The sequence below is a fragment of the Coenobita brevimanus genome, chromosome 48 (assembly GCF_032717465.1).
Source record: "Coenobita brevimanus isolate Jiangsu-jjx chromosome 48, ASM3271746v2, whole genome shotgun sequence".
Taxonomy (NCBI): Eukaryota; Metazoa; Arthropoda; class Malacostraca; order Decapoda; family Coenobitidae; genus Coenobita; species Coenobita brevimanus.
This window is the reverse complement of record NC_137001.1, coordinates 5,737,315-5,762,799: the sequence shown is the minus strand read 5'-3', so window position 1 is coordinate 5,762,799 and position 25,485 is coordinate 5,737,315. Positions and strand designations below refer to the sequence as shown.

At 42.4% G+C, this 25,485-nt stretch overlaps 1 pseudogene; it reads right to left on the bottom strand.

Moving 5' to 3' along the window:
• LOC145399274 (uncharacterized) overlaps window positions 1-25,485 on the bottom strand; it is a 326,005-nt pseudogene that overhangs the window by 145,967 nt on the left and 154,553 nt on the right.

The following is a 25,485-nucleotide window of genomic DNA, read 5'->3' as shown; positions in this document are numbered from 1 at the left end:
CGTGTAGTCAGAGAGAGAGAGAGAGAGAGAGAGAGTACAGTGTTAAGTAATAGTAACACGTGTAGTCAGAGAGAGAGAGAGAGAGAGAGAGAGAGAGAGTGTACAGTGTTAAGTAATAGTAACACGTGTAGTCAGAGAGAGAGAGAGAGAGAGAGAGAGAGAGAGAGAGAGTACAGTGTTAAGTAATAGTAACACGTGTAGTCAGAGAGAGAGAGAGAGAGAGAGAGAGAGAGAGAGAGAGTACAGTGTTAAGTAATAGTAACACGTGTAGTCAGAGAGAGAGAGAGAGAGAGAGAGAGTGTACAGTGTTAAGTAATAGTAACACGTGTAGTCAGAGAGAGAGAGAGAGTGTACAGTGTTAAGTAATAGTAACACGTGTAGTCAGAGAGAGAGAGAGAGTGTACAGTGTTAAGTAATAGTAACACGTGTAGTCAGAGAGAGAGAGAGAGAGAGAGAGAGAGAGAGAGAGAGAGAGAGAGAGAGAGTACAGTGTTAAGTAATAGTAACACGTGTAGTCAGAGAGAGAGAGAGAGAGAGAGAGAGAGAGAGAGAGAGAGAGAGTACAGTGTTAAGTAATAGTAACACGTGTAGTCAGAGAGAGAGAGAGAGAGAGAGAGTACAGTGTTAAGTAATAGTAACACGTGTAGTCAGAGAGAGAGAGAGAGAGAGAGAGAGAGAGAGAGAGAGAGTACAGTGTTAAGTAATAGTAACACGTGTAGTCAGAGAGAGAGAGAGAGAGAGTACAGTGTTAAGTAATAGTAACACGTGTAGTCAGAGAGAGAGAGAGAGAGAGTACAGTGTTAAGTAATAGTAACACGTGTAGTCAGAGAGAGAGAGAGAGAGAGAGAGAGAGAGAGAGAGTGTACAGTGTTAAGTAATAGTAACACGTGTAGTCAGAGAGAGAGAGAGAGAGAGAGAGTACAGTGTTAAGTAATAGTAACACGTGTAGTCAGAGAGAGAGAGAGAGAGAGAGTGTACAGTGTTAAGTAATAGTAACACGTGTAGTCAGAGAGAGAGAGAGAGAGTACAGTGTTAAGTAATAGTAACACGTGTAGTCAGAGAGAGAGAGAGAGAGAGAGAGAGAGAGAGAGTGTACAGTGTTAAGTAATAGTAACACGTGTAGTCAGAGAGAGAGAGAGAGAGAGAGAGAGAGAGAGAGAGAGATAGTAACACGTGTAGTCAGAGAGAGAGAGAGAGAGAGTGTACAGTGTTAAGTAATAGTAACACGTGTAGTCAGAGAGAGAGAGAGAGAGAGAGAGAGAGTGTACAGTGTTAAGTAATAGTAACACGTGTAGTCAGAGAGAGAGAGAGAGAGAGAGAGAGAGAGAGTGTACAGTGTTAAGTAATAGTAACACGTGTAGTCAGAGAGAGAGAGAGAGAGAGAGAGAGAGAGAGAGAGAGAGTGTACAGTGTTAAGTAATAGTAACACGTGTAGTCAGAGAGAGAGAGAGAGAGAGAGAGAGAGAGAGAGAGAGTGTACAGTGTTAAGTAATAGTAACACGTGTAGTCAGAGAGAGAGAGAGAGAGAGAGAGAGAGAGAGAGTACAGTGTTAAGTAATAGTAACACGTGTAGTCAGAGAGAGAGAGAGAGAGAGAGTGTACAGTGTTAAGTAATAGTAACACGTGTAGTCAGAGAGAGAGAGAGAGAGAGAGAGAGTACAGTGTTAAGTAATAGTAACACGTGTAGTCAGAGAGAGAGAGAGAGAGAGAGAGAGAGAGAGAGAGAGTACAGTGTTAAGTAATAGAAACACTAGTAGTCAGAGAGAGAGAGAGAGAGAGAAAACAGTTAAGTAATAGTAACACGTGTAGTCAGAGAGAGAGAGAGAGAGAGAGAGAGAGAGAGAGAGTGTACAGTGTTAAGTAATAGTAACACGTGTAGTCAGAGAGAGAGAGAGAGAGAGAGAGTGTACAGTGTTAAGTAATAGTAACACGTGTAGTCAGAGAGAGAGAGAGAGAGAGAGAGAGAGAGTACAGTGTTAAGTAATAGTAACACGTGTAGTCAGAGAGAGAGAGAGAGAGAGAGAGAGAGAGAGAGTGTACAGTGTTAAGTAATAGTAACACGTGTAGTCAGAGAGAGAGAGAGAGAGAGAGAGAGAGAGAGAGAGAGAGTACAGTGTTAAGTAATAGTAACACGTGTAGTCAGAGAGAGAGAGAGAGAGAGAGAGAGAGAGAGTACAGTGTTAAGTAATAGTAACACGTGTAGTCAGAGAGAGAGAGAGAGAGAGAGAGAGAGTGTACAGTGTTAAGTAATAGTAACACGTGTAGTCAGAGAGAGAGAGAGAGAGAGAGAGAGTGTACAGTGTTAAGTAATAGTAACACGTGTAGTCAGAGAGAGAGAGAGAGAGAGAGAGAGAGAGAGAGAGTACAGTGTTAAGTAATAGTAACACGTGTAGTCAGAGAGAGAGAGAGAGAGAGTACAGTGTTAAGTAATAGTAACACGTGTAGTCAGAGAGAGAGAGAGAGAGAGAGAGTACAGTGTTAAGTAATAGTAACACGTGTAGTCAGAGAGAGAGAGAGAGAGAGAGAGAGTACAGTGTTAAGTAATAGTAACACGTGTAGTCAGAGAGAGAGAGAGAGAGAGAGAGAGAGAGAGAGTGTACAGTGTTAAGTAATAGTAACACGTGTAGTCAGAGAGAGAGAGAGAGAGAGAGAGAGAGAGAGTACAGTGTTAAGTAATAGTAACACGTGTAGTCAGAGAGAGAGAGAGAGAGAGAGAGTACAGTGTTAAGTAATAGTAACACGTGTAGTCAGAGAGAGAGAGAGAGAGAGAGAGAGTACAGTGTTAAGTAATAGTAACACGTGTAGTCAGAGAGAGAGAGAGAGAGAGAGAGTACAGTGTTAAGTAATAGTAACACGTGTAGTCAGAGAGAGAGAGTACAGTGTTAAGTAATAGTAACACGTGTAGTCAGAGAGAGAGAGAGAGAGAGAGAGAGAGTACAGTGTTAAGTAATAGTAACACGTGTAGTCAGAGAGAGAGAGAGAATGAATGTACAGTGCTGAGTAATAGTCACAGGTGTATCTACTGATGACAGGTATTTATGGTGCAGTGTGAAGTTCCATCAGGAGTGTGGATAGAAGTAGTGGTGTTAATTATATAAGTGTTATTAACAGTAGAGGTGTTAGTAAAGTAGTGGTGTTAATGATGTGTTGTTAACAGTATTTGTGTTAGCAAAGTAGTGATGTTAATGATGTGTTATTAACAGTATTTGTGTTAGCAAAGTAGTGGTGTTAATGATGTGTTATTAACAGTATTAGATTTAGTGAAGTAGTGATGTTAATGATGTGTTATTAACAGCAATGTGTTAGCAAAGTAGTGGTGTTAATGATGTGTTATTAACAGTATTAGTGAAGTAGTGGTATATTGATGTTAATTATAAAAGTGTTATTAACAGCAGTGTGTTAGTAAAGTAGTGGTGTTAATGATGTGTTATTAACAATAGTAGTGTTAGTAAAATAGTGGTATTAGTTGTTAGGTTATTAACAGTAATTGGGTTAATAAACCAGTGGTGTTAATAACACCGGCGTTAAACGAGGTCTTTTACTATAAATAAGGACGTGGTAATAACAGCGTACTGTTGTTGTCAGCAGGGTACTGGTGTTAAATATAATGTAATTAATAGCACTGGTGTTAGTAGCACTGGTAACACAGTGGTGGTGTTCATCATCATCATCATCATCATCATCATCTGGACCTCCTTTCCCTCCCTAGGGCAAGGTGAGGAGTAGCAATGTCCAGACAGCTCTAATTTGCCCACTCCAATGGGCCACGTTTCCTTTCACATATCATTCAAGTCCCCGGAATCCTGGCTCTATCTGATACGCCAAAAACATTCACCATGTCATGTAGCTTCACAAAAACGTATCCGATAGAGTCATTCCGGACGCTACCACGTTAAAAAGAGGTGCCAAATCCCTGATCACGCACTTTTCCCCACAACATTCATCCAGCCAGCTTGATCTCTTGTCAGTCCCCTAGCTTCATCGATTTCCAAACCTCTCTTCTTCTCACGCTCATCCACCATAACTCTCCAACTTCTCCTTGGCCTACCTCGCCTCCTTCCTCCTTCAGATTCGCTCAGATATACCTTTTTCACCACTCTATTTTTATCCATTCTCCCCACATGACCATAACATCTTAGTACACTGTTTTCGATTCTGGTGTCCACAGACTTCCTCACTCCACATCTTTCACGAATCACATTATTTCGTATCCTATCCACTCTCTGTACTCCAGTCATTCCTCAGCAGTCCCATCTCCACTGCTCTCACTCTTGACTTTTCATTTTCATGCCACACCTTAGTCTCACATCCATATGTAAAAGTTGGCACTAAAACTCCTTCATGTAATCCTCATGCACCTGCAGCACTCAAGCCTCCGTTTCTTACCAAGAACTTCATTTCACCAGCTACTTTTCTTCCTTGTGTCACTCTACTTTTCACTTCTTTTGCACATTTTCCTCTCTTTTTTATCACTGCACCCAGGTATTTGAATTCTCTCACCAATTCCAGTCTCTCCCCATTCACTGTAACATCGCACTGGGAGTCATCTTCTCTCTCAGTAACCACCACGTTACTTTTCTCTACTTTTACTCTCAAGGCACGACGCTTACAGACATCAGCAAAATTCTGCACTAGTCTACCAAGTTCTTGTCCGGTATTTGCAAGTAGTACTGCATCATCAGCATACAACAAATCTGAGACATTCCATGTATCACCATTCATTACCAACGCCATCCCCCTCTCCATTACTCGTGTTTTTGCATCTCTTATCACCCAATCCATACATATATTGAACAACCATGGGGACATCACACAACCTAGTCGCACGCCCACACCGATCGTGAGCCATTCATTTAGATGCCCATTACCCCACACAGATGCTTTACTACCATCATAAAAACTCTTGACGGCACCCGGCAGCTTACCATCTACACCGTACATGCAAAAAAACTTTCACAAACCTTCTCTGTCCACTTTGTCGTATGCTTTTTCCAGATCCGTGAATGCCATAAACGCCTTATAGTCCTTCTCACAAGCCTTCTCTGCTATCTGTCTCACTGCAAATATTTGATCCACACATCCTCTGCCACTCCTAAAGCCACCCTGTTCATCATTCATTAGGACTTCTGATATCTTTTACTTTCTCTGTCATAATTCTTCCATATACCTTCCCTACCACACTCAATAAACTTATGCCACAATAATTCTTGCACTCACTTCGCTCTCTTTTATTTTTGTACAGGGATACAATCACAGCCTGCACTCTGCGTGCACTCTGCGTGCACAGTTTCACTCATCCATGCCTTCTTACATATCTCCAACAAGCATTTCATTCTGCGCTCTCCACTACACTTAATAATCTCTGCATAGACCTCATCAACCCTAGCTGCTTTCCGTTTCTTTCAGCCGCTTCCCAGAGCACTTCACCTGTGCGAGTGTCACGTCTCCTGGCACTGCATTCCTTCTCTGCACACACCCCAAACCCAGTCATGTTTACAGTGGCTCTGCTCTCTTTATTCCCATTCATCAGGCTTTCCAAATATTCATTCCATCTGGTCCTTACTTCATCCCCATGGGTTAATAATCTACCACCTACATCCTTCACACCATCACATTTCTATTTGCTTTCACTTCTTCATTTCCGCACCTCTTTCCAGAATAACTTCCTCTTTTCAGAGCAGTTTTTATTCATTTTTCTTCCTAGATCATCATTTATCTCCTTTTTTTTCCTCTTCGCAAGTCTCTTTACGTGCTTCTTGCTCACAATTATTCAGTTCTTATTTCAATTGAACCCCTGTCCTGTAACCACTCTAGCCCCGTCTTCCTCTTTTTCTCCACTACTCTCTCAACCTCTTCATCCCACGTTTCTTCTTTGTTGTTATTCTTGCCAACCCACGCACCACTATAGAATTTCTAACTACGCAATCCATATATGCATTCCACAGGCTGTCCGGATCCATTTCCTTGGAATTCACTTATTGTAATTCCTCCTTTACTTTGGTCCTGTATTCATCTGCCATTTCTTTGATCCTCAACTTCTCGACTTTCAGTCTTTCTCCCTGACTTTTCTCACCTGGTCCACCTCACTCCTCTCAGCGTGATCTTGCATACCACAATCATATGATCTGACAGACCCCCACATCGTCCTCTCACGGCCCTCGTATCAGCAGCCATTCCCATCATCGACCTCTCTACCAGCACGTAATCATTCAGGATCCTCTCAGCTTGATCCCCGTTCCCTCTGTACTACCTATAATTATGTGCATCTTGGTGTTTGAAATCCCAGTTACAAGTGCACAATCTCCACTCCTGACACATAATAATAATACCCCGGTAATAATAATAATAATAATAATAATAATAATAATGTGTCAACACAGTAATATTTTGAAAGAAAAGCAGTCGGGAGCCGAATGCTAATCGCCCGCTGGAATATGTTTCTGGCCAAGTTACAAGCTACTTACTAACCAAATGTGAAGAGCATTCGCAAAAATCTACGGAATTCAGTCACAGCACGTCACGAAAGGCCAATCCATATTACAGAAACTAGCTGACTTTTGGAAGTCATTTTGGTGACCTTGACCTTGACCCCGAATGCCCATTTTTTCGAACTCGTCCAAGATTTTGGCCACAGCTTGATACCCTGAAGGTTTCATGTTGATAGCTCAAGCCATTCATGTGATATAATCGTAACAGATAGACACAATGGAAACACACACACACACACACACACACACACACACACACACACACACACACACACACACACACAGACGCTGGCAAAAGCAATGTCTCTGATAATAACAAAAAAGTAGCGTTAATTAGTAATGTAAACAGAGTAGTGGCATTAACAGTATTGGTGCTGACATAGCTGAAGTGAGAACTGTAGTGGTATTGGTAACATTTTTGGTATTAATACCATTTGTGTAAACCAAGTAGTGGTGTTAGTGGCAGTGGTGTCAGCTGAGTCGTGGTGTTGATAATATTGTTGCCAACAGTATTGTGTTAATAGTACTGGTGTTGACATAGCAACTTTTTCAGTAGTTCTGGTGTTAACAAAATAAAGGTGTTAATAGTAGTGGGGTTAGCAATGTAGTGGTGACCTGTGTTGTTTTACCCCAGGGTGCCAGATGACCCATGTGCCAAAGCATCCCAAGTATATATCCCTGACACTCCAGTCTGGCCAGGAGGGCGGGCACACCACACACCAGGCCCAGCTGGTGCACTACCCACCTTCGCACAATGAATCCTGGTACCTTCTCATTGGTTTCCTTGACCAAGAGGGTAACTACACAGGAGCCAGATTTGACATATACCACCAACCTGCCATTAATGCTACTGTTGCTGACGTGCATATCGGGTGTGAGAAAGACACCCAGTCGCTGACCCATGTAGCTGACCCCTGGACCACCCTCCACTCCTCACTCACTCGCTCCCTCACGATCCAGGTCAGTAGGGGTTGGGGTATGTGGTGGAGGGAAGGAGGATCAGGTACAACAAGATGGTGGGGATAGAGCCAGGGTGGGGAAAGGGAGGGTTAAGGAGAATGTTTAGGTGGTGGTGGTAGTGGAGGAAGGAGGTTTAGGTGTTGGTGGTGAAGATTGGATGGGGGAGGGGGAGGGGGTGGTTGTGTAGGGGGTAAATTAGTGGTTGGGAGAGGGTAAGCATTGGGGAAGGGGGAAAGTGGTGGTGGCGATAGGGTGGGGGCGTGGGGTTTGTGCTGGTGAAGAGGGTGAGAAATAAATGGTGGTTGGGGTGAAGGCAAGTTGGTGGGGGGGTTGGGGTGAGGGTAAGGTGGTGGTGAGGTTGGGGTAATGTTTGGGGAGGGGATGGGGAGGGGATGGTGGGGTAGGGGTAATGGTTGGGGAGGGGGTAAGTTAATGGTGGGGTAGGGATAATGGTTGGGGAAGAAGTAAGGTAGTGGTGGGGTAGGGATAATGGTTGGGGTGAGGGTAAGGTAGTGGTGGGGTAGGGGTAATGGTTGGGGTGAGGGTAAGGTAGTGGTGGGGTAGGGGTAATGGTTGGGGTGAGGGTAAGGTAGTGGTGAGGCAGGGGTAATGGTTGGGGACGGGGTAAGGTAGTGGTGGGGTAGGAGTAATTGTTGGGGAGGGGTAAGGTAGTGGCGAGGTAGGGGTAATGGTGGGTAATGGTTGGGGAGGGGGTAAGGTAGTGGCGAGGTAGGGATAATGGTTGGGGAGGGAGGTAAGGTAGTGGTGGGGTAGGGGTAATGGTTGGGGAGGGGGTAAGGTCATAAGAGTTATGTTTGACAGGGGATAAGTGTTCAACTGCTAAACATTGGCTCTCTTTATTCATGAACTTCTCATATTTTATTGTAGTAAAGGCTAAGTTAATGGCAATGGTTAGGTAATATGGAAAGGAATGTTCAATCAAAGCTAGCAAGGGTAATATAATGCAGCAAGTTCAATCCTTGTCAGACGTGAAAGGATTGAACTTGCTGGTGAATCTCTTGAGTGTGTGGAAGAGTTTTGTTATTTGGGAGACATGTCTGCTGGAGGTGGGGCTGGAGCTAGCTCTGTAGCTAGGGTGAGAAGTGGTTGGAAGAAGTTCAGGGAGCTCTTGCCTCTCCTGACATTGAGAGGGCTCTCCCTACGTGCTAAGGGGTCTTTGTATGCAGCATATGTTAGGAGTGTAATGCTGTATGGCAGTGAGACCTGGGCAGTGAAGGAGGAAGATATTCGCCGGCTCAGACGTACAGAAATGACAATGATTAGGTGGATGTGCAGTGCGTCCCTGCGTCCAAGGCCTGGAGGGGCTGGGTTTACAATGGAAGAGTTGAGAAGTAGGATGGGACTGGAGTGTATTAGTGTTGTGATGAGGAGAGGTAGATTGAGGTGGTTTGGACATGTGGAGAGGATGGGGGATGATAATTGGGTGAGGAAGGTGAGAAGTGTTAATATTGGGGGTGGGGTTATGAGGGGTAGACCGAGAAAGACATGGGACGAGGTCATTAAGTGTGACCTTAGGGTTAAGGGACTGAACAGGGAGGCTGCAATGGATCGTGCAGCATGGAGAGCCGCCATTAGGTGACCAAGGCCAACACATGCAAGCATGTTGGAGCCTTTAAAAACGAAAACGATAAAAACGAAAACGATGACACTTTTTGGCCTATAAACACCATAGAGCCACTCTTTTTTTTTTTTTTTTTTTTTTTTTTTTAAGCATGTATGAGTGACTTTGTAGTTCTCTCAGCTTCGTTGCATCCCATTATTTGGTCGTCTCCTTACGGTGTTTTACAGTAATTTAGTGTCTCTCTAGTTATTTTTTTCTAATATATTTTAGTTTTTCTTGCATTCATTCTTCTCTCATCTGATACTCATACGACACCTTATCCCTTATATTTATACACCGTAGCTGATGTATTGTAAGGTATTGTATTCTCACTGTTAGTATCATTGTACTGTATTCGTTTGTAATTAGCCTAATTCACCCTTCGGTGTTCAATTTAGACGTTTTGTAAGCTCCTGGAAGCTAACAATATTACAGGAAGCAGGTGATGCACTGTTTTGCACATTATTTTAACTGGCAGGAGGAGGCCGTAGCACGGGCCGAACAGGGTAGTACTCCCGAGGGGAATGGGAATGCTGGTGATAGGGAGAGCTGGAGCTCCTGTCTCACTAGCTATCTAACCATCCCCCTTTGCTGACCTTTTCAGTGTGACAGTAACATGGAGAGTAGACCAGCATACTCTCCCAAACATTTCCTCTAACTATCTATGCACTACACCACATGCACTTTACATTTCACACAACGTATCCCACTACATTACAAGGGTTGGCACCAGCAAGGGCATGCGGCCAGAAAACTTTGCCCCCGCTACCTAGTGGCGGACTTATGGGGGGGAGGCGTGACAGGGGTTCCGCCGGCATAGATCATGGGTCCAGGGCGAGATGGGGCTCGGGCCTGTGCTAGAGGGTACAGGGCATTGCGGTTCCCAGGCTGCCGCTTCCGCCCAATAGAGAGGGGCCCGAACCTGGGAGTAGCGCCTCAGGAGGCTGCCCTATCAGTGGGTGTATAATGGCGGGATAGTTGCAGTGCCAAGACGCTCTTGGAGGGTGTCCCTGCAGCTGTCCTGGCTGGGTGCCCCGAGGCCACTAACACAGCCACTGGTAAGCTGGTGGGCTAGGGGTCCCAGATCCATTGCCTGGACCTGGGATTGTGCAGTGAGTGGGACCTGTGCTGTGTCTGTCCCCATTTATTAATACTGAAGATGACAAAACAAAAAAGGTTTCAAAGCAAGCCTGAGGACAGTAAATCACCATGGGGATGAGGGTGGGTTCATGGAATGTGGGAAGTTTGAGGGGAAGAGCAGAGGAAGTCGTTGAGGCATTCAGTAAGAGGTGGGTGGATGTGGCGTGTTTGCAGGAAGTCCGGTGCAGGGGTGGATCAGCCAGAAAGATTGTTGGGAAGGACTGTTGCTATAAGTTGTTTTGGCAGGGGGGGACAGACGGATATGGAGGTGTTGGTGTGATGGTTGCGGAGAAATGGGTGGAATATGTTATGAATGTTTTGAGAGTAAGCGATAGGATATTGGTAGTGAAAATTCTGTTGGGAAGAAAGATAGCTGTGATTATATCGGCATATGCTCCACAGGCAGGAATGGATGAATCAGAGAAAGATAGATTTTGGGATGATTTAATACGTGTAGTGGGTGGTATGCAGGATGATGAGATAGTGATTTTGGGAGGGGACTTAAATGGTCATGTAGGTGAAGCAGCACAAGGTTATGAAGGAGTGCATGGGGGATGTGCATATGGTCTAAGGAATGCAGAAGGGGAAAGGATACTCGAGTTTGGGGAGGCAACGGACATGATTGTGTGCAACACATATTTTAGGAAAAGAGACAGTAGGTTAATTACGTATGAGTCTGGGGGAAATAGCAGTCAGATAGATTATTTTCTGGTTAGGAGGGCCGATAGGAGGTTAGTGAGGGATGTTAAAGTTATAGGAAGTGAGGAGTGTGTGCAGCAGCACAAACTATTGATTTGTGATGTGGTGCTTAAAGAACAAGTGATGAAAAAGAGGACTTATGTACCTAGGAAGAAAATATGGAAGCTGAAAAACCAAGCAGTAAGGGATGCCTTCTATAGCGAGTTGAGGAGAGTGGTGGCTGAACAGGGAGCTGTAGACAGAGGCGTTAATGAACAGTACAGAGCCCTCAAGAACAATTTCTTGAGAGTTACTGATGTAACATGCGGCTGGAAAAGAGGACCACTAAGACATAAAGTAACTTGGTGGTGGGATGAGGGTGTAGAAGCTGCAATTAAGGAGAAAAGAAGGCTTTTCCGGGAATGGAAGAAGGATGGTAGCAAAGAGGAATATTTGGCTGCCAAGCGTAGGGCTAGGAGAGAGGTATACAGGGCAAAGTCTGAGTCACAGAGACAATTACTTGATAACCTAAATCATGGGGAAAGGAAAAATATATTTAGGGTGGCAGGTCAGGTGAAGAGGGATAATCGGGATATCATAGGTGAGCAGTGTGTGAAGAATGATGAAGGAAGGGTAGTGGTGAACAGTGAGGATATTAAAGATGCATGGAGAGAGCATTATAACCGGTTGTTGAGTGAGGAGTTTGACTGGGACAGGGAAGGTTTGGAGCCAGCAGATCCAGTGTCTGGCCCTTGGCCTTTAATTGATACTGCTACTGTGAGTGAGGCAATAGGCAGGATGAGGGTGGGGAAGGCAGCAGGTGTGTCTGAGTTGACTGCCGAAAAGTTGAAGGCCTCAGGCGATATAGGGGTGAGTTTAGTCACTGACCTGATAAATAGGATTATTTATGAGTGTGTTGTCCCAGATGATTGGCTGAAGAGTGTAATTGTAAATGTGTATAAAGGGAAGGGTGATGCCCTGGAAAGAGGAAATTATAGAGGTATAAAGCTTTTAGATCAGATAATGAAGGTAATAGAGAGAGTTTTAGAAGGTATGATTAGAGAAAGAGTGAATATTAATGAGATGCAGTTTGGGTTTATGCCAGGTAGGGGGACCACTGATGCCATATTCATTGTTCGACAGCTTCAGGAAAAATATATTGGTAGGAGAAGGGATCTTTATTTTGTTTTTGTTGATTTGGAAAAGGCCTTTGACAGAGTCCTTAGAGAGGTGGTGAAGTGGGCAATGAGAAAGCTTGGCTTGGAGGAGTGGCTGGTTAGGGTGGTTATGGCCATGTATGTGGGTGCTCACATCCAGGTGAGAGTGAATGGAGATTTGAGTGATGAGTTTTCCGTGAATGTTGGTGTGCATCAGGGGTCAGTCTTGAGTCCCATGTTGTTTATCATGGTACTTGAAGCCCTTTCACGTGACTTTAGAAACGGACTCCCGTGGGAGTTGTTGTATGCTGATGATTTGGTGTTGACTGCAGAGAATGAAAGGGAGGCGGAGGAAAGGTTTAGGAAGTGGAGAGATGGTATGGGGCAAAAGGGTTTAAGGGTAAATGCAGATAAAACAAAAGTGATGATATCTAGGGTTGGTGGCGGTACTGTTAAAGATGAGGGAGAGTGGCCATGTGCAGTTTGCCACAAGGGCGTGGGAAGTAATTCCATCTTGTGCGGTGAGTGTGATAAATGGGTGCATAAGAGATGTAGTGGTATCAGAGGTAGACTGTGAGATAATGCTGATTTTATGTGTACGGCGTGCCGGGGTGGGCAGGTGGAGATCGTCAGACGTGAAAGGATTGAACTTGCTGGTGAATCTCTTGAGTGTGTGGAAGAGTTTTGTTATTTGGGAGACATGCTGTGTGCTGGAGGTGGGGCTGGAGCTAGCTCTGTGGCTAGGGTGAGAAGTGGTTGAAAGAAGTTCAGGGAGCTCTTGCCTCTCCTGACATTGAGAGGGCTCTCCCTACGTGCTAAGGGGTCTTTGTATGCAGCATGTGTTAGGAGTGTAATGCTGTATGGCAGTGAGACCTGGGCAGTGAAGGAGGAAGATATTCGCCGGCTCAGACGTACAGAAATGACAATGATTAGGTGGATGTGCAGTGTGTCCCTGCGTCCAAGGCCTGGAGGGGCTGGGTTTACAATGGAAGAGTTGAGAAGTAGGATGGGATTGGAATGTATTTGTGTTGTGATGAGGAGAGGTAGATTGAGGTGGTTTGGACATGTGGAGAGGATGGGGGATGATAATTGGATGAGGAAGGTGAGAAATGTTAATATTGGGGGTGGGGTTATGAGGGGTGGACCGAGAAAGACATGGGACGAGGTCATTAAGTGTGACCTTAGGGTTAAGGGACTGAACAGGGAGGCTGCAATGGATCGTGCAGCGTGGAGAGCCGCCATTAGGTGACCAAGGCTGACACATGCAAGCATGTTGGAGCCTTTAAAAACGAAACGAAACGAAACGAAATGTATGAGCCTGAGTTTGATTTTTGTGCCAGTCAGACACTTGTACAGTGTTTGTGTACCCAGCAGTACAGTTGTGACCTCCATGTCAAACTGACGGTTGTGGGTCGTATTGCTAAACAAGATTAGCATTTGGCAAAACTTTGGTTGTCCCTCTGCATGACTGTCATTTACCCGATAAGCAGTAACCTAACCACAATTCTTCGTTGATAGGCCACCACTTTAAAGAGTTTGCCATTTACCCATGATCATGAGTACTTTGATGTTGCAGGTGGGCCCAAAATGGATTGCTCTGTATGAAAAAACTTATGGACAGACGAATGTCGTTCACCAGCATAACTGCAGTCAAGATCTGGAAGACTTCCCAGAACTGTGGCTGGGTGCAAGATGTCCAGGTGACAATGACTGCGGGTCCTTCAGTTCCTTCTGCAAGGAAGGTTAGACTCAGCAGTCTGTTGAAGACATACAGAAAAAATTGTGTTGTATTATTTTTCTTCTTATTATTTATACTCATCTTTACTGTATTGTCTTTATGCAACGTTAAAGATTTGTTTGACTTTTCTGTGCTAAGTATTCCTTCTTCTCCTGTGTTACTCAGGTATTCAGTATTTACCAGGTATTATTACTGAATTACCTTGACTAATCATTCATCTGTCCAGCAGTCTATCTCCTCCTCTATATATCACCTTATCTTTTTGTGAACAAACACCAGTAAATAGTTATACAGATACAGAGAGAAAGAGATGGACGGATGGATGGACAGACAAAAAAATAGATGGATAGATAGGTAATCAGATAGACAGAAGGTTAGACAGACAGACAGAAGACTAGAATGATAGATTGATAGACAGACAGAAGGCTAGACAGAGAGATAGATAAACAGATGGCTATAAAGATATATAGCCAGAAGGCTTGAAAGACAGATAGACAGAGGGCTAGAGAGATAGACAGATAGAATGCTAGAAAGACAGATAGACAGACAGACCAGGTAGATAGATAGAAAGAAAACTAGAAAGTTAGATAGATAGACAGACAGAGGGCAAGACAAATAGGCAGAAGGCTATAAAGATAGATAGACAGACCGAAGGCCCAAGAGATAGATAGATAGACAGACAGAAAGAAGGCTTGAAACAGAGATAAACAGACAGAAGGATAGAAAGATAGATAAACAGACAGAAGGATAGAAAGATAGATAAACAGACAGAAGGATAGAAAGATAGATAGACAGGCAGAAGGCTAGAAAGATAGACCGGTAGACAGACAGAAAGAAGGCTAGAAAGATAAATAGAAAGATAGATAAACAGACAGAAGGATAGAAAGATAGTCACACAGAAATGTAGAAAGATAAACAGACAGACAACTAGAAAGATAAACAGATAGACAGACAGAAGGAAGGCTAGAAAGATAGATAGACAGACAGAAGGCTTGAAAGATAGATAGATGAACAGACTGACGGCTAGAAAGATAGATAGACAGACGGAAGGCTAGAAAGAGAGATAGACTGAAGGATACAGCAAGAAGGCTAGAAAGACAGATAATTAGACAGAACGAGAGAAAGATAGAAAAAATAGACAAGAGGATAGATAGTCAGATAGACAGACAGAAGGCCAGACAGATAGACAGACAGATAGCCAGACAGACAGAAGGCCAGAAAGACAGACAGGTACAGAAGAAAGACAGAAAGTTAGACAGATGGAAAGAAAGACTGACAGATAGAGACAGAAGGTTACAAAGCTAGATACATAAGTGGCTAGATAGGTAGAGAGTGGCCTGTGACTGGAGACTCATGGTGACAGCAGTGCGTGGGTCAGTGCTGTGTGCAGTAGTGGTGTGTGCAATAGTGGTGTGTGCAATAGTGGTGTGTGCAATAGTGCTGTGTGCAATAGTGCTGTGTGCAGTAGTGCTGTGTGCAATAGTGGTGTGTGCAATAGTGCTGTGTGCAATAGTGCTGTGTGCAATAGTGCTGTGTGCAATAGTGGTGTGTGCAATAGTGGTGTGTGCAATAGTGCTGTGTGCAATAGTGCTGTGTGCAGTAGTGCTGTGTGCAATAGTGCTGTGTGCAATAGTGCTGTGTGCAATAGTGGTGTGTGCAATAGTGGTGTGTGCAATAGTGGTGTGTGCAATAGTGCTGTGTGCAGTAGTGCTGTGTGCAATAGTCGTGTGTGCAATAGTATTGTGTGCAATAGTGCTGTGTGCAATTGTGCTCCACCATTATCACATCTTACCTCAGATATTTTATGCCATTAAATCGTCCAAACAACCCGTGAACAACGTGGTGTGTTCAGTTCCCTGTGATATTTGGCCATGCTTACCTAGAGTTACAGGTACCAACATACCCACATTGTACAGCCCCAGGCAGGGTACAAATCACTTCCTGTGTGTTCACGGGTGGTACTGATGGTTTGTTCCATGTGCCGGTCCCTAATCACTTAGCCTGAATAATTTAATGTACATTGTTATCCCTTTATTCATGACACATGCAAATGTTTATATCACTTTCTACGCAGTGGCTGTCAACTGCTAATCCCCACCCTTCCTATACCCACTACTTTAATCCCACCTCCCCTACCATCCCCCTTATGCCCTCTGCCCCCACCAGTCCTTCCACTGTACCCCATACTCCCCTCTCTCCACCCTCCCCTACCATCTTCCTTATGCCCTCTGCCCCCACCAGTCCCTCCACTGTACCCCATACCTCTTCTTCCTTCCCCCCTCCCCTACCATCCCCTTTTATGCCCTCTGCCCCAACCGGTCCCTCCATTTTACCCCATACCTCTCCTCCCTTCCTCCCCCCTCCTGGCTACAAATACCTCCTGATCGTCTTCCCTACCCCCTCCCGGCCACCACTACCCCCTCCTCACAGTTCAACCCGTCAGGTGGAAAAGAGCCAGTGCCTGTGTAGTGTTGTGTGTGTGTGTGTGTGTGTGTGTGTGTGTGTGTGTGTGTTTTGTCGGGAGGTGTACCTTCAGAGTATAACAGGAACCGTGCTGCAAGAATGACCAAACAATGGTACTAGAATTTATTTACAAATCTATCAATATTACAGAACCATTGGCGTTGATATGGAACGCCACCAGAAGGTATTTCTAATATACTATAGCAGTAGCCGTGTGTGTGTGTGTGTGTGTGTGTGTGTGTGTGTGTGTGTGTGTGTGTGTGTGTGTGTGTGTGTGTGTGTGTGTGTGTGTGTGTGTGTGTGTGTGTGTGTGTGTGTGTGTGTGTGTGTTTTGGGTAGCCAAAGCTACACATTCAAATCGCACCAAAATTGGCAAAGAAATCGCAAAAAATTCGCTGATGTGAAAAAACTTGGTCCCATCACAACTGAAAAACTTTAACTATATATAATGAGCGATCACATTTTGACCAAAAAACGCCGCTCCCGGTACCCGGCATAGGATCTCCATAGAATTTTTTGCCCACAGGTACAACTAAAATATATTATAGCAGTAGCCATGTGTCTGTGTGTATTTCGGACTTGCGTTCGGACAACTTGGGTTCCATTACCCAAGCTGCAAATAACACGATCAATTGGTTATCTGCAAAAAATCCCAGTGACAAAGTTACACTAGAACAGCAAATAAACACGAAAGCCCTCCTCAGGAGCAAGTTCGAGGGGCCCGAAGGGCCCACAAGCACTTGTATAAATCTGTTAATATTACAGAACCATCGGTGCTGATATGGAACGCAATCAGAAGGTATTTATAAATCTATTAATATTACAGAACCATCGGTGCTGATATGGAACGCCACCACTGTTGCTATCAACTCTGAGAAGATATTGCCAAAGATGGTGGCCAAGATGATAATAAGCCAGATTGGCCTGGCCACCGTCTTGGGCTACCTTATCTACCGGCTGTGGCTGAACACCTTCAACATTAACATGTTTTACTACCTGACCCCACTACACCAGGACCACCCACACCAGCCCTAACACCACCTGACCCCACCACACTGGCACCACCCATACCAGAACTAACACACCTGACCCCACCACACCGGCACCACCCACACCAGCCCTAACACCACCTGACCCCACCACACAGGCGAACCCACACCAGCCATAACACACTCTGACCCCACCACTCCGGCGCCACCCACAACAGTCCCAACACCACCTGACCCCACGACATCAGCCCTAACTCCACCTCATGATAAAAAGACAGACTAGAACAGTACATTTTACAACAGAGTAATGGAAGAAATGTTGAGAATAAATAATTGATGGTGAGGTGCTTGAAGAGATGGATGGAGTAAGATTTAAATATATGGGAATATTGTTATGACCGTGGCAGAATGACGTCAAATTAATGAAGGATTACACAAGAAGCATAACTGTTGTGTTGTCAAAGGTGGGATGGTTGGTTCGAATAAGTCCCAAAAAAAAAAAAATAAAATCTTGTTTCTGAAGGTGGTGTGTTTTGGCGGAATGACCCCTGGGTTGTGCTTGGTGGCGGCAGCAGGCATAAGGAGTGATTGGCTTTAGTAATACAGAATTGGTGCGAAACTACAAACATTTCAAAGTAGCCTAAGTAACTTCACTCTCTGCATGGTATGTTGTATGACAGATGGAAGGACAGTAAATAATGACATTTTATTATATAATAGCCAGGTACATTGACTCCAGCATTGCATGGAGCAACGTAAATCCTGTTAGTAACAAAATATCAGCCTTGAGTACTCACAACGACTGCTTCCCCATCACCTACACTACCTTAATAGGATACATCTGTCATCGTTAACTAATTTACAGAGAACACCACTGATTCTACCATTACATTAGGCTTCCTTGATAACTATTAACATTTATAACAACATACTCACATTTTAAGAAATAATGGAGTCAGCTAGGCCTCCACTTCAAATATAATTATGAGTGGTGCCAGAACTGTAGCTTTTTCCATGGCTAACCTTCTAAGCCAGTGGTTGTCAACAAGCTGGAGTAGGCGATAGGAATATTTGGGGTAGGCGACAGGAAGACATGAGAGTAGCCCTTTCAGACACTGTGCTGAGCACTGAGTCACTGGTGGCAAAGAAACAAGCTCAGTCATCTCATTAACTTCACAAACATAACTGTAGTATTTACACAGTAGCTTCGCTAGGTTAGCAAGTGATCGTGGCACAGTGAGGAGTCAAAAGGTTAGTTAAATAGGCATTTTATAATAAAACCAGTAAGCCATACATTTTTGTCCTCATTCTAGGTGAGGGATACGTCACCACTGCAGAAAATGTTCATGTGGTACTTAGGATGGAAAAGTTTGAAAACCACTAAACTATGCATATTGAGAAAGCACATGGCTCAGTCCACTGTGTAGTCTGATAACAAAATATTGAGCTATAGAAACAAAGATTGACGTAAGGCACTGTGTTTGTAAGCACAGCCGGTGGCATGTGGTATTAAGAAATGTGGTGTGGCCATAGACGTAAGAGTGCAGTTAGTGCCTTAATGGTTAGATTAGTACAAGTTCTGTTAGATTATTACAAGTTCTGTTAAGGGCACAGGCAAAGCCCTGATGCATGTCCACATACAGTAACACCATTTTGTTTAGTATTTCACTGTTGATGTGCCCCATTTGTTAGATATGGCCTCAGCAATAATATTGTTTAGTATCTCACTGCTTATGTGTCCCATTTGTTAGACATTGCCTCAGCAATAATTGTGTTTAGCATCTCACTGCTGATGTGCCCCATTTGTTAGACATGGCCTTAGCAATAATTGTGTTTAGCATCTCACTGCTGATGTGCCCCATTTGTTAGACATGGCCTAGCAATAATTGTGTTCAGTATCTCACTGCTGATGTGCCCCATTTGTTAGACATGGCCTTAGCAATAATTGTGTTTAGCATCTCACTGCTGATGTGCCCCATTTGTTAGACATGGCCTTAGCAATAATTGTGTTTAGCATCTCACTGCTGATGTGCTCCATTTGTTAGTCATGGCCTAGCAATAATTGTGTGTAGTATCTCATTGCTGATGTGCTCCATTTGTTAGACATGGCCACAGCAATAATGTCATGCAGCCAACTTGAGTGTGTCAGGCACTGCTTTGCTGTGTATAATGTTGGTATTCTTGTGACCCATGGCACTGATAGGTAGTATGGATTTTAATGCACTAACAGCTTAGTTCAGTACAAAAGCTATGCCTGGCATCAACTTAGTCGGGTCACTGGCATTATAGGTTTTAACTCTCAGACTGGTGCATTATTTGACTGGTCTTATAGGTTAGCTGTGGAGGACACAAAGTGTTCAGGGTGTACTACACCCAACAGCACAAGTTACACCTCTTGTATTATTTACAGGCATCATCAGTGTAATGCGTCCTGATACAAGCAGGACTCTCCTCAAATAAATAGGATTTAAAAAATGTGATTAAAAATAAATATGATTAAATATGATTAGAAATAAGTATGATTAAAAAAATAAAAACTTTTCACTAATCTTTGATGTATGTTTGTTGTAGAGCAGGAAGTCATGAAAGAAATACAATAAAACAGTGATTCCCTTAGATGTGAAATTTTATAATAATGATAATAGGAGAGAGAGAGAGAGAGAGAGAGAGAGAGAGAGAGAGAGTGGATTGAAGGGATACGAGTGACAAATGATAAGAACGTAGAGGGATAAGACTGGGTGACACTGAAGGCAAAGACTAGAACAAGGACACGGGTGAGAGTCAACAGTACGCACCTGGCGACTGATGGACAATTTGCCACACCTGCCCTAACCAGATTACTACTACTACTACTAGTACTACAACTACTACTATTACTACTTCTGCTACTATTACTACTACAACAACTACCACTGCTATTATTACCACTACTACTACTACCAGTACTACTACTACTACTACTTCTGCTACTACTACTACTATTACTATTACTACTACTGCCATAGCTACCACTACTACTGCTTCTACTACTACTACTACTACTACAACTACTACTACTACAACTACCACTGCTACTGCTGCTACTACTACTACTACTACTACTACTATTATTATTACTACTACTACTACTACTACTATTACTACTACTACTATTACTACTACTACTACTACTACTATTACTATCCGGTTACGTATTCTGCTAGTGTATTCTTTCTATTAACAGACGATTGTATTCAGTTTAGGAGCTATTTTAACAACTAAAGATGTCAGACGGAACTCCAGCTGACTCCTTGATTACCAACTGACTCCTTGATTACCAGCTGACTCCTTGATTACCAGCTGACTCCTTGATTACCAGCTGACTCCTTGATTACCAGCTGACTCCTTGATTACCAGCTGACTCCTTGATTACCAGCTGACTCCTTGATTACCAGCTGACTCCTTGATTACCAGCTGACTCCTTGATTACCAGCTGACTCCTTGATTACCAACTGACTCCTTGATTACCAGCTGACTCCTTGATTACCAGCTGACTCCTTGATTACCAGCTGACTCCTTGATTACCAACTGACTCCTTGATTACCAACTGACTCCTTGATTACCAACTGACTCCTTGATTACCAACTGACTCCTTGATTACCAGCTGACTCTTTGACTACCAGCTGACTCCTTGATTACCAGCTGACTCCTTGATTACCAGCTGACTCCTTGATTACCAGCTGACTCCTTGATTACCCGCTGACTCCTTGATTACCAGCTGACTCCTTGATTACCAGCTGACTCCTTGATTACCAGCTGACTCCTTGATTACCAGCTGACTCCTTGATTACCAGCTGACTCCTTGACTACCAGCTGACTCCTTGATTACCAGCTGACTCTTTGATTACCAGCTGACTCTTTGATTACCAAAGCTTCCCTCAAGATGAATAATAATCGTCTGGAGATGGAAGGAATAAACTAAAAAAGTAAGTCACTCAAGGGAAAGACAGAGAAAAAAAGGGACGAACAGAAAACAAGGAAAAGAAGGTCGGGAAAAAATATAAGAAAGGGAAAATACTAATGTGAGGGAAAAAAGGGAAGGGTAAGAGTTGTAGAGAAACCCAGAAAAGGACAAAGAAATAAAGAAAAGAAATAACAGAGGAAGAAAAAGAGATATATAGAAAGGAGAGGAAAGAGGAGACGAAGGAGACATGCAGTGATGAAAGGGAGAAAAACTGCCCCAAACTAGACTGAAGGAAGGAATGAAAAAGAATGGAAGGAAAGAGAAAATAAATGAAGGAAGAAAAGAAAGAAAACATGAAGAAAGGAAGGAAGGAAGAAAAAAAGAATGAATGAAGGGAGGAAGGAAAGAAAAAACGAAGGATGAGAGGAAAGAAAAAAATGAAGGAAAGAAGGAAAGAAAAAATGAAGGAAGGAAGGAAAGAAAAGAACAAGAAGAGGGAAACAAGGAAGACATACTCCATCAAATAAACAAAAAGGAGTGTGAGAGATACATTAATTTTCTCCTGCACTCCTTTTCTGCCTCCATCTCCTCTTCCTCCTCCTCCCACTTTTCTTTTTAATATTTCTCCTCCTCTCTACTCTCCCTTCTTCTCCTCCTCTCCCTCCTCTCTATTCTCCCTCCTCCTCCTCCCCCTTCTCCTCCTCCTCTCCCTCCTCTCTACTTTCCCTTCTCCTCCTCTCCCTTCACCTGTTCTTTTTCACTCCTCTTCCTTGTCTTCTTTTAATTCTCTTCTATACTCTTACTCCTCTTCTTCTTTTATTCCCATTCTCTTCTTTTTTCCTATTGCTTCTGACTTCTACCTCCTCTTCTCTTCTTCCTTCTCCTCCAGTTTTTCTTCTCGATTCTTCCTCATCGTCATCTTTTACTCTTCTTTCCAAGTTATTTCTCTCCCTCTTTACCATCTTCCTCCCCCTTTTCCTCCCCCTCTCTTGTTCGTTCTCTCCTTATCCCGTCTCTGTTCTTCCTTCTTCTCTTTTACTCATCTTCCTCTTCCTCTCTTTCTTGCCCTTCTTCTCTCTCTCTCTCTCTTTATTTTTTTTTTTGTGCCTTCCTCCTACATTGCCTTCTCATCCTTCATGTGTTTTTTTTCTTCCTCCACCTCATCTTTCCTTCACTTCTTCCTCCTCATCCTTTTCCTCCTCTTCTCTTCTCCTCCTCCCCTCCTCTTTTACTTCTCCTTCTCCTCTTTTATCCCTCTCCACTTCCCCTTCCTCCTCCTCCTTTAGAAAAAAACAGGCATCATTTTGTTTGTTATATAGTTACCACCCAGCACTGTTAAATGGTTTCATGGGGTACAAGAAACCATTTGGTTTGTCACTCAGTGTAGAGTTAACTGGGGTGACATCCATTAATAAATAATATAAGTAAGTAAAAAATGCAGCCATCAAAATTCAGAAAATAAAAATATAAATAAATATGAAAGATAAATAAAATGAGAAAAAAAAAAGAGGACACGAAGAGGAACGGAGACAGACAGACAGACAGAGAGACAGACAGAGAGACAGAAAGGGACCAAGGAATCAGCAAGTGAAACACAGAAAGGGTAATGCCTAGTTAGGTGGTAAGTATATGTCAATCATATTATTACATACTTCAGAAATAAAAGAAGCTAATAAACACACTGTTATAATAATAACTTTACAAGGTATTAAACATAATAATACTTATTGTCCAAAGGCTAAAGGTTTGATCAAGTCTAGCAACCCATAAACAACGGTTTGAATTTGATCCAGACAATCAAAAGGCAGCAAGAAAATCCCCATCGTCTAAGGGTTATGGAAGTAAGAACTTAATTTAATAGTGTCTGGTAATGTGAAGGTAGACTGCGAGGTAGAAGGACAAACTAAGAGGTAAGGAGAGAGAGAGAGAGAGAGAGAGAGAATGGAGGTGAGAAAATAATAGTTATCGACTAAGAATATAAAAAATAAAGAAAATAGGAATGAAAACAAGAGAAAACGAGAAGATGAACATAGAGAAAGTGAGGAATGAGGAAGAGAGGAAGATGAGCGAAGAGAACGAGAGGAAAGGGAATGGAAGTGACACTGATGAGGGAGAAAGATGAAAGAATTAAGAAAAAGAGCAAAAGACGAAAGGTGAAGGAAAGGAGGAAAGCATGAAGGAAAAAAGTACATGACATACAATACAGAAAATACAGAAATACAGCAATACAGAAAATATGTACAGAAATACAGCAATACAGATAATATGTACAGAAATACAGTAATACAGATAATATGTACAGAAATACAGTAATACAGAAAATATGTACAGAAATACAGCAATACAGAAAATATGTACAGAAATACAGCAATACAGAAAATACAGAAATACAGTAATACAGAAAATATGTACAGAAATACAGTAATACAGAAAATATGTACAGAAATACAGTAATACAGAAAATATGTACAGAAATACAGTAATACAGAAAATATGTACATACCGAAAATACAGAGATACAGATATACAGAAAATACATACATACAGGAATACAGTAATGCAGAAAATACTGACATACAGAAAATACAGGAATACAGAAAATAGAGAATGTAGAAAATACAGAAATACAAAAAAGTAGAGAAATACAGTCAACAGAGAAATACAGAAAGTACAAAAATAAAGAAAATACAAAATACAGAACTACAGACAAGACAGATTATACAGAAATACGGAAATACAGAGAATACAGAAATACTGAAATATGGAAAATACAAAAATACTGAAATACAGACTCTGATGTGCAGAAAATACAGAAATACAGAAATTACAGAAATGCAGAAGTACGTAAATAAAACAATACAGAAATACGGAAATTACAGCAATACAGAAAATTCAGCAATACAGACAATATCATACAGCAGTATTTCAAAATTGTTCGTCCTTGGTCTGAGAATGTACAGCATAGCGAGAATAATAGTGGTTTTTTTTTTTTTCCTATATTAGTTATCTCCACGAGTTTTACATGTTCAGTATTTTAGATTTTTGTCGAAGCTAAAAACAAGAATATTCCAATAAGTTCATGACTGATTGATCTTTTGTTATTTCTATATCATACACTTATTCGCTGTGTGTATTTTTTCATTACCTAACCAGACTTCCACCTTTATTGGAACTAATGTTTATTGCTGGATTTTTATACTTATTTATTGGTGGATTTACGTATTAATTTATTTGTGAATTTATTTGTGGATTTATATATAAATTAATTTTTGGATTTATATATATATATTTATTTATATGTGGATTAATATATTTATTAGTGGATTTATATGTATTTATGGGTTGGGTCATTTATTACACAACTCTGCCGCGCCATTAACCAAGCATCAGCAAATCTGAAATTGCTGAAGCAATATTCAGAGAATTCCACATTCCAGATGAAAATACTTTTGTCATTGTATACCTAATATTGAAGGACTATTGGCATGGCTCAAAAATTTTCAAGGATTTTGACCTGTGACCTTGAAATCAAGGTCAATGTCATTCCAACACTGCAAATCATGTTCACTCCTGACCCACTACATTTCCACCGAGTCTGGTCAAAATCAGCCAAATATTTTCCGATTTAGCACTTTCAGGTTTGAGGAGGCCATTTTGATTGTCCTCAGTATCTCAAAAAGTATTTGCTGGATCTCAGTATAAGTACACAGGTGCACTAGTATACCCAGGTGCACTAGTATACCCAGGTGCACTGGTATACCTAGGTGCACTAGTATACCCAGGTGCACTAGTATACCCAAAGTGCATTAGTATACCCAGGTGCACTAGTATACCCAGGTGCACTAGTACACCCAGATGCACTAGCATGGCCTATGCCAACGGCTACATACTCTAACATTTGCAAAACAAGCGATTCAGTAGTTTGACTTTGCAGGAGGGCAAACATGGAATAAAATAACACAGAGGGCACTAGTGCTAGGGGGGAAAATATGCCAAAAGAAGTATGTAAATAAGACACAATACTGCTGAAAATGTCAAGTCTCCATCTCGAACGGTCTTGGAATGCCAGCCATCTAGATCTTACCCCCTCAAAAAATTAATCATAATAATATCTACAGTATCATTGGGAACTCCAAAGAATATGGAGATCTTAATAATAATAATAATAATAATAATAATAATAAAAATAATAATAATAATCATAATCATAATTATAATGACTGAAATACCGCACAGTGGGGTGAACCAAACACCACCACCCCAGGAGGAGAGTACAGGGGGGACGATACCCACCCCACCAGGAGATGA